Source organism: Pleurodeles waltl, chromosome 6, assembly GCF_031143425.1.
Source record: "Pleurodeles waltl isolate 20211129_DDA chromosome 6, aPleWal1.hap1.20221129, whole genome shotgun sequence".
In the NCBI taxonomy this organism is placed as follows: Eukaryota; Metazoa; Chordata; class Amphibia; order Caudata; family Salamandridae; genus Pleurodeles; species Pleurodeles waltl.
The window spans coordinates 1,446,139,427-1,446,151,836 of NC_090445.1; the positions used below are offsets into that span (position 1 = coordinate 1,446,139,427).

General features: G+C 42.5%; 1 pseudogene; it reads left to right on the plus strand.

Moving 5' to 3' along the window:
* The window catches only part of LOC138301774 (proteasome subunit alpha type-3-like), a 31,434-nt pseudogene extending 21,312 nt beyond the window's left edge, over positions 1 to 10,122 (plus strand).
* Positions 10,123 to 12,410: the final 2,288 nt, after the last annotated feature.

The window sequence follows — 12,410 nt, forward strand, 5'->3', positions numbered from 1 at the left end:
CATGAATTGTGAGGAGAGCCTGATCTGTATGATAAAAGAGCTTGCAGAGTTTGTGACAAAAAATAAACTCAACATTGGAAAGGGAAAATTGAGAGAACAGTGCATTCAACATATCTCCATGTAGCTCAACTCTTTCTGGACAATAAGCATTAAAGCCCTATTGGATCTTTTGAATAGTTTTTAACTTTTTTGTGTTCCTAATCTGTTTAAGATAAGATTTCTGGGCCAACTTGAACAAGTCAGATGTGTAGGCAAAGCATCGTTCATGCTCCAGTTGATTAAAATTTGCTTTTTCATTGGCTAACTTTGGCGTATACCACGGGGCACATGGAGTAGGCCAGCCTTTGCCAAGATGGACAATGAGTGCTAACTCATCCACCGTAACTAGAATCAAATAGTTAAATGAGTCAAGATTTTCCATAAACCTTCCCCTGAAAGAAGGTGAGGTTGTAATCAACGGTCTAGATAAATTAGAACTAGTGATTTTCCCCTGTTTACAAAAACCGCAAAGTTTCTGATCATGATCATGAATCTTTATGAGCTCTGAGTCTCCTGCTCATGTTCTAAGTAGTGGAGTTTTCAGGTTATAAAATGCACAGTAAACAATGTGACTTTTAATTATAAAATTTACTGCAGAGATATTTTCTGCTCCTGTGTGGAGATGTAGAACTTTTTCATGGTATGACCTCTTGAGCCGTATTACAATAACAGAGTAACTACTTGTGGTCAATAGGGGCACACCTTCATATGGTGTGGCCTGCACAGGACTGGCAAGTACATAGCGTTAAAATAAAAATCTCTCTCCCTGGCACAGGTGTGAACTCCCCAGTTTGTGTTTGGACTGGAGAAAGCCCACCGGCTTACAAAAGGCACTGTTTTTAAACCACTGCTCAGTATCTCAAAATAGGTGGTGGACTGACTTGATGTTGAGGGTGGCAATAGGGATTCCCTGCAGGTGGGTGCAGTATGTGACTGTACTGAGCTGAGAAAATGTATCTGCTGTGTAGTGTCTTAGAACGGTAAGTGTTAAGACACCATCACTAGGAGTCGACATATGAAAGAAATAATGTAATCCATATGGGAGAAGTCAAGGTTTGGTCTTTAACAGTTATTGATTTGGATATTGAAAGTTCAGTTGAATGTTGTATGCTGAAGAGTAAAGATGTTAACTATGAGCTCTGTGTGTGGTGTGTTCTTGTGCATGCTACTGGGCTGGGGAGGATGCAACAACTGGTGACGAGTACAGGATACGTGCCTCGAAGAAACAGAAGTGCTCTCCCTGAGAGTTTGAAAGCAAACTGCTTATGCATGCCATGTGTGCCCAAGCCAAAATGAGGAAGCCTGCTGTTGGCGTATGTGGAGTGCAAGTGCCTCTCCAGTCCATACGAGGCCTCATGGAGAAGCAGAGCCAAGCTCAGGCATGGACTAGAACTTCCAGAAGGCACGGATTCAGATGCACAATGAGTGCTCCCTGAACAGCGCCCACACTCAACATCAGAAAAAATAAAAAATAAATCATGCAGCTACTTTCCTGAAATCACTGCCAACATTTGATACCAACAAAGAAGGTGATGGGAAAATCATTAAATACTTGAAGAATCTTGCTGCAGATGGAGTGAAAGAAGTTTAAACAAACTCTCACAGACTGAGACAATGTCATGCCATCAAATCAAATAAACATTAGGAGCTAAATTCAATCCAATGCCAAATGTTGACTATGAAAGTTACATTTTCAATCGAACAAGTCAACAAGTTGCTGAAATATTGGATGGGTTTGTTAAAAGACGATGTGCTCATCAAACATTGCAAATTTAGTGAAATTAATGATTAGAAGCCATGCGCCTCAGAGTCATTGATGGTTTGTTGAACTCGTTCAGGAGATGCACGTTGCAAGAGACATTCAGCCTAGAAAAGGTATTAATGGCTGCTAGAGCTCAGGACCGAGCCAATCAGCAAGTTGTCAACATGGAAGCGGGACCAGCAAAAGGTTAAATGGCATTAGTCATGAAGAGTAGACACCAGTGCCAAGCAGATGCCCATAAGTTGTCACCCTCAAAAAAAGAAAGACTGTGTTTCTGATGTGAATTTTCATTTCTACATGAAAACAGACAAACGTATAAAGGGTGTGGAAAGGAGAACCACTTTTATAACTGTTTACAAAGTGAAGGAAAAACCAAGTGCGTCAAAGAAGTAGGAGAAGATGAACGTCAGAGGGGTTCAGAAGTATTCTCGACACACCCATAAAGACAAAAACAACCTCAGCTGTGACAGTTCGAAACTAAACAAACTTGATTATTAGCAAGTTCATCCTGCAAGAGTTCCTTGATGTCCCCATCAAGAAACAGTGAAGAGGGTGACTGTGCAATGATCATAGATAAGAGGGTACGACATGCATAAGTGAGCCTTTCTGCTTGCTTGGAAGATGAAAAAAGGTCAGAAACGAGTGAGTTGAGAAAGCAAAAGAATATTGCCCCATATGGACATTGCCCCAAAATCAAACTGAAAGCCAACGGTTGCCCTGTAAGTTTTGTAATCGATAGCAGTGCATCGATGAACATCATGTCAGTTGAACAATAAAACAGTTTCTCAGCTGTACAACGACTCAGTGTCAAAGTATGAAGGGGTGCACATAGGCTGCTTCCAAACCATTGTTGAGTTAAGGATCATTCATATCAACCCTGTGGCAAAAGAAGATGTCTTTGCAGGCACCAATTTGCTTTCCTCATGGTACTCCATCTAGTGCATGACTACTTCACTTTGCAACTGCTGTCGCCATGGAGCTGATGGCCATCAATTACAACCCAAAATGCAACTTGAAATGATAAGTCAGTTCCCCTCACTGTTCCATTGTCTAGGAAGGCTCAAATCAATAAAGGTGCAACTTCACCTTAATGAAGACATCAGGTCTGATGCACAGCCACACCGCAGGATCTACAAGCAGTGGTCTAGAAGGAGCTAAAAGCTTTTCTGAAACATGACATTACTGAGCGCTCTACTGGTCCCACACCATGGGTGTAGCCCATCGTGATAGTGCTTAAAAAGGCCAGTAGAGGTGCAGTGCACATCTGTCTGGATATGTGCCAAGCCAACAAAGCAATCAAGAAATACAGACATCTTGGTCCACACATTACAGAAATGATCATGCAGTTGGTCAGTTTTTTCCCATCTTCCCATGATCAAGGTCTACCATCAGCTTGATCTGGAAGAGAACTTATGGTACATTACCACTTTTTCGACTCATATTTGTTTAATTAGATACAAAAGATTAAGCTTTGGAGTGTTCTCTGCTGCAGAATGTTCCAAGATGTTATACGTAGGATTATTCAGCCCATGACACATGCCTTCAATTACAGTGATGATATACTGGTATTTGGTGCAACACGGAGGAGCATGATAAAGCCCTCAAACAATTGTGTAAATTACTTACAAATGCAGGCCTCACCTTAAATGCAGAAAAGTGTGAATTTCACAAAACAAAGCTCAAGTTCTTTAAACATGCACTTTCTGAACGAAGCATGACTCCTGATCCTGACAAAGTATGAGCACTATCAGCCACAAGTACTCAACAAGATGTCACCATGGTACAATCTTTCTTAAGCATGGCCAACTAATGTTTGAGGTACATTCATGATTTTGCTACAGTGAGTGCCCCTTTGTGAGACCTGACAAAACAATATGTCCAGTTCTGATAGTCCATAGAAGGTGACTGCAGTTTCAAAAATATAAAACATGCGATTGAAAATGTGACTGAGATGGCTTACATTGATCCTAAATTGCACACTCAGATCACTGTTGATGCGAGCCCAGTGAGGTTGGAAGCACACTTTGCTCAGCATAGAAGACATCTGAATGCTTGGAGACACAATGTGGCGTTCAGCAGTCGAAGTTTGTCTGACAGAGAATATGCCTATTCCTAGCCAAAATAGGAGAGTCTGGTGGTGGCATGGGTTTGTGAACATTTTCATGTGTTTCTGGATGGACAATTGTCACTGACCACCAGGCGTTACTCACAATTTTTAGCAATCCGAAAGCTAAGATGCCCTCTAGCATCAAGAGGTAAGGGTTGCGTCTACAAGATTACAACTATACAATTGTGCACCACCCAGGCAAGAATCAAAACCCTACTGATTATTTCTCATGAGTAGTCCTATAGTGGCACAGTTCAATGTCAAAAACTGCCAAAGAGTACATCAACTTCATTGTAAAGCCTAGCACACCTGCAGCTCTGATCATTGAACAGATTATTGTTGCTACCAATGCTTATAGGGACAACTGTGCTCTTAAAGAAATGATTGCATCTCAGTCCTGGAGATGGAGTGTTCGACCTTTAAGTGACAGTGGTGAATTTAAAAAAATATTGCACTGCCAAGATGAACTGTCTGCCACTAAAGAAGGGATTGTGCTAAGAGGATCCGAAATTGTCACACCTGCAAGTTTGAGACAGCAAATTATTGAACTTGCCTTGAAGGGCATCGTGGGATTATGACCACCAAGAGGGCAATGAGGGAACATGTGTGTTTCCCTCACTTGGATGAGAAAGTGGAAAGGGAACTAAAGGTGTCATTTATGCAACTGCCTGTCTCCAAGATGACCCAGCATCCCCTAACAATGTCTGATCTCCCTGTGCATGTGTGAGAAAGAATTTCTGTTGATTTCTTTGGTCCTCTGGTCAATGGGCATCATCTTATGGTGATCATTGATGAGCATTCCCGGTTTCCTCTGGTAAAAGACATATCATCCACAACCCACAACAAAGTCCAAAGTCATTGAGAGGCTAGATAACATCTTTGCAGTGTGGGGGCACCGGACATTCTCAAACCTGACAATGGTCCACCATTCAACAGCAAGGAGTTTCTAGCCAGTCTTAATATCAAACATCAGAAAAGCACACCTTTGTGACCTCAAGCCAACGGTGTAGTGGAATGCTTTATAGGAACCCTGAAATGGGTGAGTCAACATGCATCAATAGAGGAACTTGATCTGAGTCAGGCATTAAGCCACGTCCTCTGTGCTTATTGGTAAACTCCAAATTCCACTACAGGTGACAGTCCTACTATGATGTTTCGGGAGAGCTATGGAAACCAAACTACCATAGTAAACCCTAGAGCGACCTTACATGGTGATGTGGCTCATGCTATTGACGCTGCTCGCAAGCATACAGATGAAGACATATGCAGATCGACTTCAAACTCAAGAGATCATGTTCAATGAGGGTGACTTGGTTCTCCTCAAACAAAAGCAAGAGCAAAAGTCAGAACCTCCATTTGATGCTGAACCTTTAAAAGTTGTGACACAAAAGGGACATATGATAATGGTCCATCACACCGGCAAATCAATCACAACGGACTCATACATCAGACATCTGTTGTCGATCATCAGTTCGTACAGGTTCAGAGGAAACTGCCCCATCTGAAGACTCTGATCAGACATCAAACCGTGTACCACTGGGGTCCACCCCTGGTACAGCTCAACTACCTCATACCACGCGGTCTGGCCGAACTGTACGAGCACCTAGATGGCTGATCGAAGAAATGTAACACTGTTATTTATTCATATCTTTTGTTTATATCTTTTTATTTAGCAAGGGAGTGATGCAATGTCTTAGAACTGTAAGAATTAAGACCCGTAACTATGGGAGGACTTTTTATAGAAATTACTTAATAGATCTGGGAGGTGTCAGGGTGTGGTCTTTACCGGTTATTGAAATATTGAAAATTCAGTTGAATGTTGTACGCTGATGAGTAAAGACGTCAACTACGATCTCCGTGTGTGTGGTGCCTTCTTGTGCATGCTACCGGGCTGTGAATCAACTGGTAGTACCAAACCAGCACCATCAGCCACACAATGCACCTTTCCACTTGAAAGCCTGTTTTCCATTCAGCTGTAAGGTGCCAGGCACCCATACAAATAAGGGAACGCTGCCTTGTGATATTTTGACCGCAAAATGTACACCCACGGGATCTGTATTGCAGAATGGGCCACGCAAGCATCTGCGGATTCTTCTGTAATAGTAAAATGGCCCAGACTTGCAAAAATTAGGCTAAATAGCCATTGGGCTCGCAAGTTACTTACGTAATATGGCACCAGGAAGTGAAGATGAGAGGGTGGTGTACGTGTTTCTAAGTAATCCTGATGAATGCCTGTCTCGCTGTGTTTCGTTCCGTTTCTGAACTCCGCTACTGAGTTTGAAGATGCACAGGAAACAGGCCGCTTTCATTAGCACTGTCGCACCGCTTTGGCATGAACCCGTTGGTACCTTTTGCGAAATCGTATTCCACCCCGCAGCATATTACTTCAGTTTCAGAATTTAACACCAATGCTTGTTTGCCACGAGATGGCAGCAAATACCAGGAAGTATTTATAAATTGCGAGCAATAACAGAGCGAGAAACGGTTCTCCAACTGAGTGAGCGTTATGGATTACGAGAGACTGAAAAGAAGAACCGATAAAGCGGGATGCAGAGATAGCGACCGAGTGCCGGATAGGAAGGTGAGAGAAAAAAGGAAAGAGAGAGAGAAGAGCTGAGAAACAGAAAGAAAATGAACGCGATGAGGGGAGAGAGAATAGGAAAGTAGAGGGATGTGAAATAAGACTGGGAAGAAGACGGGGAACGGAAGAACAGATGAAGTAAACGATAGAATAACTATCTTGCACCCAGATGACTCACGTCTTGGGAGCAGTAATTGATCATCGTAAATAAGGCATATGCATGAAAAACTTTCTCACAAGAGTAAAATGATGCAGCGAGTCTAGTGGCACCCAAAAATAAAAGAATCTAAGATGATGGTGTGATCAGAGAGCAGTGGTGAAGAACAGGCAATTCATCGTACAGGATGACATCTTTAGTAGAGTACAAGACTCCATTTAGTAGTGGTCACCCCCTTAGACAATTTCTTCCTGGAAAACTCACACCTCCAAAGTTGTTTATAAGTACAGAGTGTAGTACTACTGGAGTACACTTTTACATAGTCTCACATCAGGGCCACGGGATATATACAGCAAGGAGGTCCAAATTATGTGGCCGAGGTTAACTAATTTATGTGTCAAGAAAAAGCAAATCAGGCACATTTTAAGATAGTATTACTCATTATTTTTACATTTTTTTTACATTAACACTTCCTGGGCAAAGATTTCACCTTAGTGGTGCTAGTTTAAATCCCAAATACATCACCTGAAAGATGATCAGTCAACTTTTGGGAAGGGCCTTCCACTGCACTGGAACGTATGTAGACATGTTTTAGTAACATTTTAGATTATGCAGTAGATAATGGATTATGTGGAAAGATCACAGTTTTCCATTTTTACTGATTTTTTAAAATAAATACAGACAGTCCACAATGTGTTTTCTTCCAGTATTCATCTTTAAAAGTGGAAAAATACAGTAAATGGTGCTTCTTGTGATTGCCTTTCCCTGCCGTCCTTCATAAATTCCAGGCCAACAGCTGAGCAGATGGACAGAAGGGAGTTAAAAAACAGGATTTGATTTTCTTAAATACAGGTATATGTTAATATATTTTTGTATATAATAATATTACTAACATGTGGGTGTAGTTTTTCGTTATGTTTGGCTGCCTAATCTGCTAAAACGAGACTAGCATCAAAGTATGAGTGCATGGTTATTAGTTAAATAAATGTGGAAATTTATAATTTTGCAACTCCATTTATTCTCAAGACACATAGGCGGTCATTCCGACCCTGGCGGTAAAAACCGCCAGGGCCGTGGTCCGCGGGAGCACCGCGAACAGGCTGGTGGTGCTCCTTTGGGCATTCTGACCGCGGCGGTACAGCCGCGGCCAGAAACGGAAAGTCGGCGGTGTACCGCCGGCTTTCCGCTGCCCAGGGGAATCCTCCATGGCGGCGCAGCTTGCTGCGCCACCATGGGGATTCCGACCCCCACACCGCCATCCTGTTCCTGGCGGTTTCGGCCGCCAGGAACAGGATGGCGGTATGGGGTGTCGTGGGGCCCCTGGGGGCCCCTGCAGTGCCCATGCCAATGGCATGGGCACTGCAGGGGCCCCCATAAGAGGGCCCCACTTAGAATTTCAGTGTCTGCTTAGCAGAAACTGAAATTTGCGACGGGTGCTACTGCACCCGTCGCACCACTTCCACTCCGCCGGCTCCATTCGGAGCCGGCTTCCTCGTGGAAGGGTGTTTCCCGCTGGGCTGGCGGGCGGCCTTTTGGCGGTCGCCCGCCAGCCCAGTGGGAAACCCAGAATGACCGCCGCGGTCTTTTGACCGCGGTACGGTCTTCTGGCGGTTCCCGTTTGGCGGGCGGCGGGAATAAATATGGGTAAATACCAATAAGATGGGCAAAAAATAAATATGGATGAATATAGATGGAAATGTTTAAAAACACATAAATACCATAAAATCATGAGTCCTAATTATGTGGCAAATGACACAAATAAATAATTATTCGGAAATCACCATAGGAGCAGAATTACATAATTCCAGTGGCCCTGTCTTCTATGCCTCTGTGAATTAGTCATGAACCATCCAACTCTCCGTCAGAAAAAGTACAAAGAGGGCACAGCTCTTACAATTTCTGCTAATTGTAAATTAATATACTTATGTTATTCTCATTCCCTATTTTTGGGGACAACTCTCAAAGATACTTGCCTTTGTGAATCAGCCCCATAATGGAGATAGTCACATACCTTAACTAAGGGGCATTGACTTACTCTGCGCCAGAGAGGCGTTCGTTGGGTGTTGTGGTGGGTTTTCCCATGCAACACCCATGGATTTTGACACTGCTCCAGATTCACAAAATCACCAAAATGTCATGCCTCCCCTGAGCAGGCGTAACAAGGAGAAATATTCTCATTTCTCCTTGTTTTTTAATCTTTCCATGTGTGCTGCGTTCTGCAGCACACATGGAAAGAGGAAAACACCTCTATAGATTGTTTTTGTGTAGGAAGGTGCCCCTTCCTGCACAAAAACAATCCTGTGTACAATGCAGTCACCCTTGCACCATGGTGTAAGTATGCATGTGTTGATATTAGGCAGCCAATTGTGCAGCACTGCAGGGGAAAAGGCTAGGGATGATCCATATTTCATCAACACAGTGCATTCCTGCCCTTTCACATTGACATAGGGCGTCGCAGCAAGAAGGCTTACGGCACACCTCTACACCAATTCCCCATAAATATGGGCCTAAATGTTTATATCTCAAGTGTGTTCTATGATGCTGTATAGGTTGGGCTTCTCAGCTTTGAAAACAAAGAAAAGCCCTAGATGATACTCAAAGTGATTTATGGAGACATGATTTTTGAATCGTACAGATGCTTATTAATGCAGCCATGTGTATGGAGGTGAAACTATACTGCAAAAGCAGGCAGCAGTGCATGGTGAAGCAATAAGCTGCAAGACTTGAGACAGGAAATAATTCATTTATGTACAATTTGATTGGGGTCAGGAGATTATTCATATATTGTAACATCCACTTTTTAGATCACTTAGAAGTGGGAGGTGTGGTAAGAGTGCTATATAAAGTACATGTTTATCTTACTATTCCTAAATGGCCCAGGGGATGAAGATGATAGAGAACTTTACTGGTTAGTGAGATGCTCACTGAGGAGATTTTGTTTCCATATGCTGAGTGCACAGACATGAGTTGTCAGCTTCCACCTTCTTGCCTGACAGCAGGGTATTTCAAGTTGAATATGCCACAAAAGCAGTAGAGAACTGTGGTACTGTCATTGGCATCAAGTATAAAGGTGGTGTTGTCTTTGGTGTGGAGAAGTTGGCTCTGTCCAAACTCTATGAAGAAGGTTCGAACAAATACATTTTTAATGTAGGTCGACATGTAGGAATGGCAGTAGCTCGCCTCCTGGTAGATGCTTGTTCTTTGGCTCACATTGCAAGAGGAGAAGCTACTAACTTTAGATAAAGTTATGGCTATGACATCCCGTTAAAGCACCTCACAGACAGAGTAGAGATGTATGTACATGCCTACGTACTGTACAGTGCTCTTGGATGCAGTTTCATGATGGAATCGAATAATGAAGGTGACGAAGCCCAGCTATATATGACTGATCTATCAAGTATCTCCTATGGCAATTGGGCTGGTCAGTTGGCAAAGCACAGCATTTGACAAAGACAGAGATTGAAAAACTCCACTGATTCAAAAGGCTTGTTCTTGATTTGTATGCCTGGCATTGGCCAAGACCTTTTGCTTTTATTAAACATGTTTGCGAATTATTCTTACCTATAGGGTATCTCAGCCAGCCTTCTTCATTCATTGGTTAGTTATTGTGTCAGTCATTGTTTGCCTTCACCCACTACAGTCTACTGCATGTGGCAATAGGTTATCCCACTTCAGCCATTCGCTAACTTCACTGTGAGTGATGGCATTCTGCCGTTTCACGAGGAGCACGCAAACACACACACACCTTCCCTTAAATGCCAAATTACTACAGTAGTAATGTGTGCTTTTTTGAGACCAATGCTTTTTATTTAGATTAATCGGGGCAAGGCACGTTTTGCAACAAAAAGATGTTCACACAAAAAATGAAAAAACTGGCATTGACAAAGCTGAACCGCCAAACCAGATCTATTGGTTTTTGTAATTCTTCATTTCCAGGTTGTTGGTGACACCGATGCATTGACTCTCAGAGATGTACAATTTTCTGCCAGGTGATGGCGCACTTCACATTGCAGATTTTCATAAAGTAGTAGCTCTGGGAGATAGTGAAGTACATGGTTGCATTTCTTGAATAGTTTGAAGAATACAGCAGTACGGTCAGGCGCATCATTGGTGCAAAAGTCTAATCTGGACTTGGATTCATGTGGGCAATGTGCTGCCATTATCTGTGTGAGAGAGAACCAAGCCTTGCACAGTGGTTCTGAAATTTGAATCAGTACATTAGAGTTTGAGCTTATGCTAAGTTGATAAAAGGCCTGACCGATATTTTTTAAGACTTCAAAATCTTGAAAATTTCCCAAGATTTCGCAGGTATGAAATCGTGCATCATTTTATCCACAAGAGACTGGTTGGTTTACAAAATGTTTCACAAAAGACATTCTTGCCATTAGCCAGCCTCCTGCATGTATCTAATGTGACTTTTGAACGTGAGCCATAACCTCATGTTCAATTTTTACTCAAAACACTAATGTGTATTTTGAAAATGTTGTGTTTGCTTTTGTGAAAAACACTTCTCCAATTTCACACACTCACCATGGATAGAGGGTGGGGCAGAAGGTAGGAATAATAGCAGTGTAGAGATTCACAAACAGATTTGCTATTGTTCATGCAATAGAATGCTGCATGAAAAACTGCAGTACTGAACGTCTGAGTGTCGCCTCCTCGCCAGCAGCAGCAGCTGCAAAACTTTAAAAATAAAACGATAATGTTAATTATCGTTTTAGTTTTAAAGGGGTGGAGCCATGGGGGATGACAGGCAAGGAGAGGGAGTGGTGTGCACTCACCTCAGTGCACATGTGTGTTTGGCCAGATGGCTCAGGATGACCAAACAAACATGCGCACTGAGCTGTCTCCAACCCGAGCTGCAGACAGAAGGCACAGGCTCCCAGTCTGCCTGGGAGCGCAAAGCCAGGGCGATCAGGCCAATCCTCACGCTGCTCTCATAATGCGAGCAGCATTAGGATTGGCCTCAGGCACCGGAGACCTGAAGAGCGGCGGTGTGGTGAAGTAGCAATGAGGCGGAGTCAAGGTAAGTTTGTTTTTATTGTTATTTACTTGTTTTGTTCACTTGGTCCAGCCACTTTGTTCTGCTGCCAGCCATGACTGATGCTGAATTGCTTGAACGATGACTTCTACATTAAATCTAGACAGAGCAGTGTACCAAGGATGATAGAAGAATAACTAGCACATAAAACGCTGCTTTAGCACAGTGCGAAGCATTACACTATAATACAATGGCAAGAGAACGGTGTCTTCTGTAGAACATGTAAGTAAGGTACTCACTGGAAGACAAATTCCTATGCAATGACAACCGGCAAAGAGTAAGCCACACAAATTGTGTAATTTCACTTAAATTATATGAAGAAAATCATACATTATTCCGCTTACCTATTGTTTGCACCTGATTTGATTTGGCATGTGGATTCGTGCAACGCCAGATAATGCACTTTTAGTAGATAGGATTTGTGTCAAATCATAGGGCTATTTGTTTTGGGCCCTCTCAGAATCACAATCAGAATTTTTGTTTTTATTGTGCAATTAATTAAAATCATTATGATAATACAATAATTCTGAAAATCTAGTCAACCTATCTATGAGTCCCCGTGGTTTAAAAGTTTCTTTGTTTGAAATTTAAACACATACTTTAGTAAAACCCTGCATCATGCAGCATACCCTCAAATTAAAGTGATTATTAGAGATCGACCTTGTAGTCTAAAGGACATCCTCAGCCCCTCTTAGAGTCAAAGCCCTGGGGATGTTACAATTC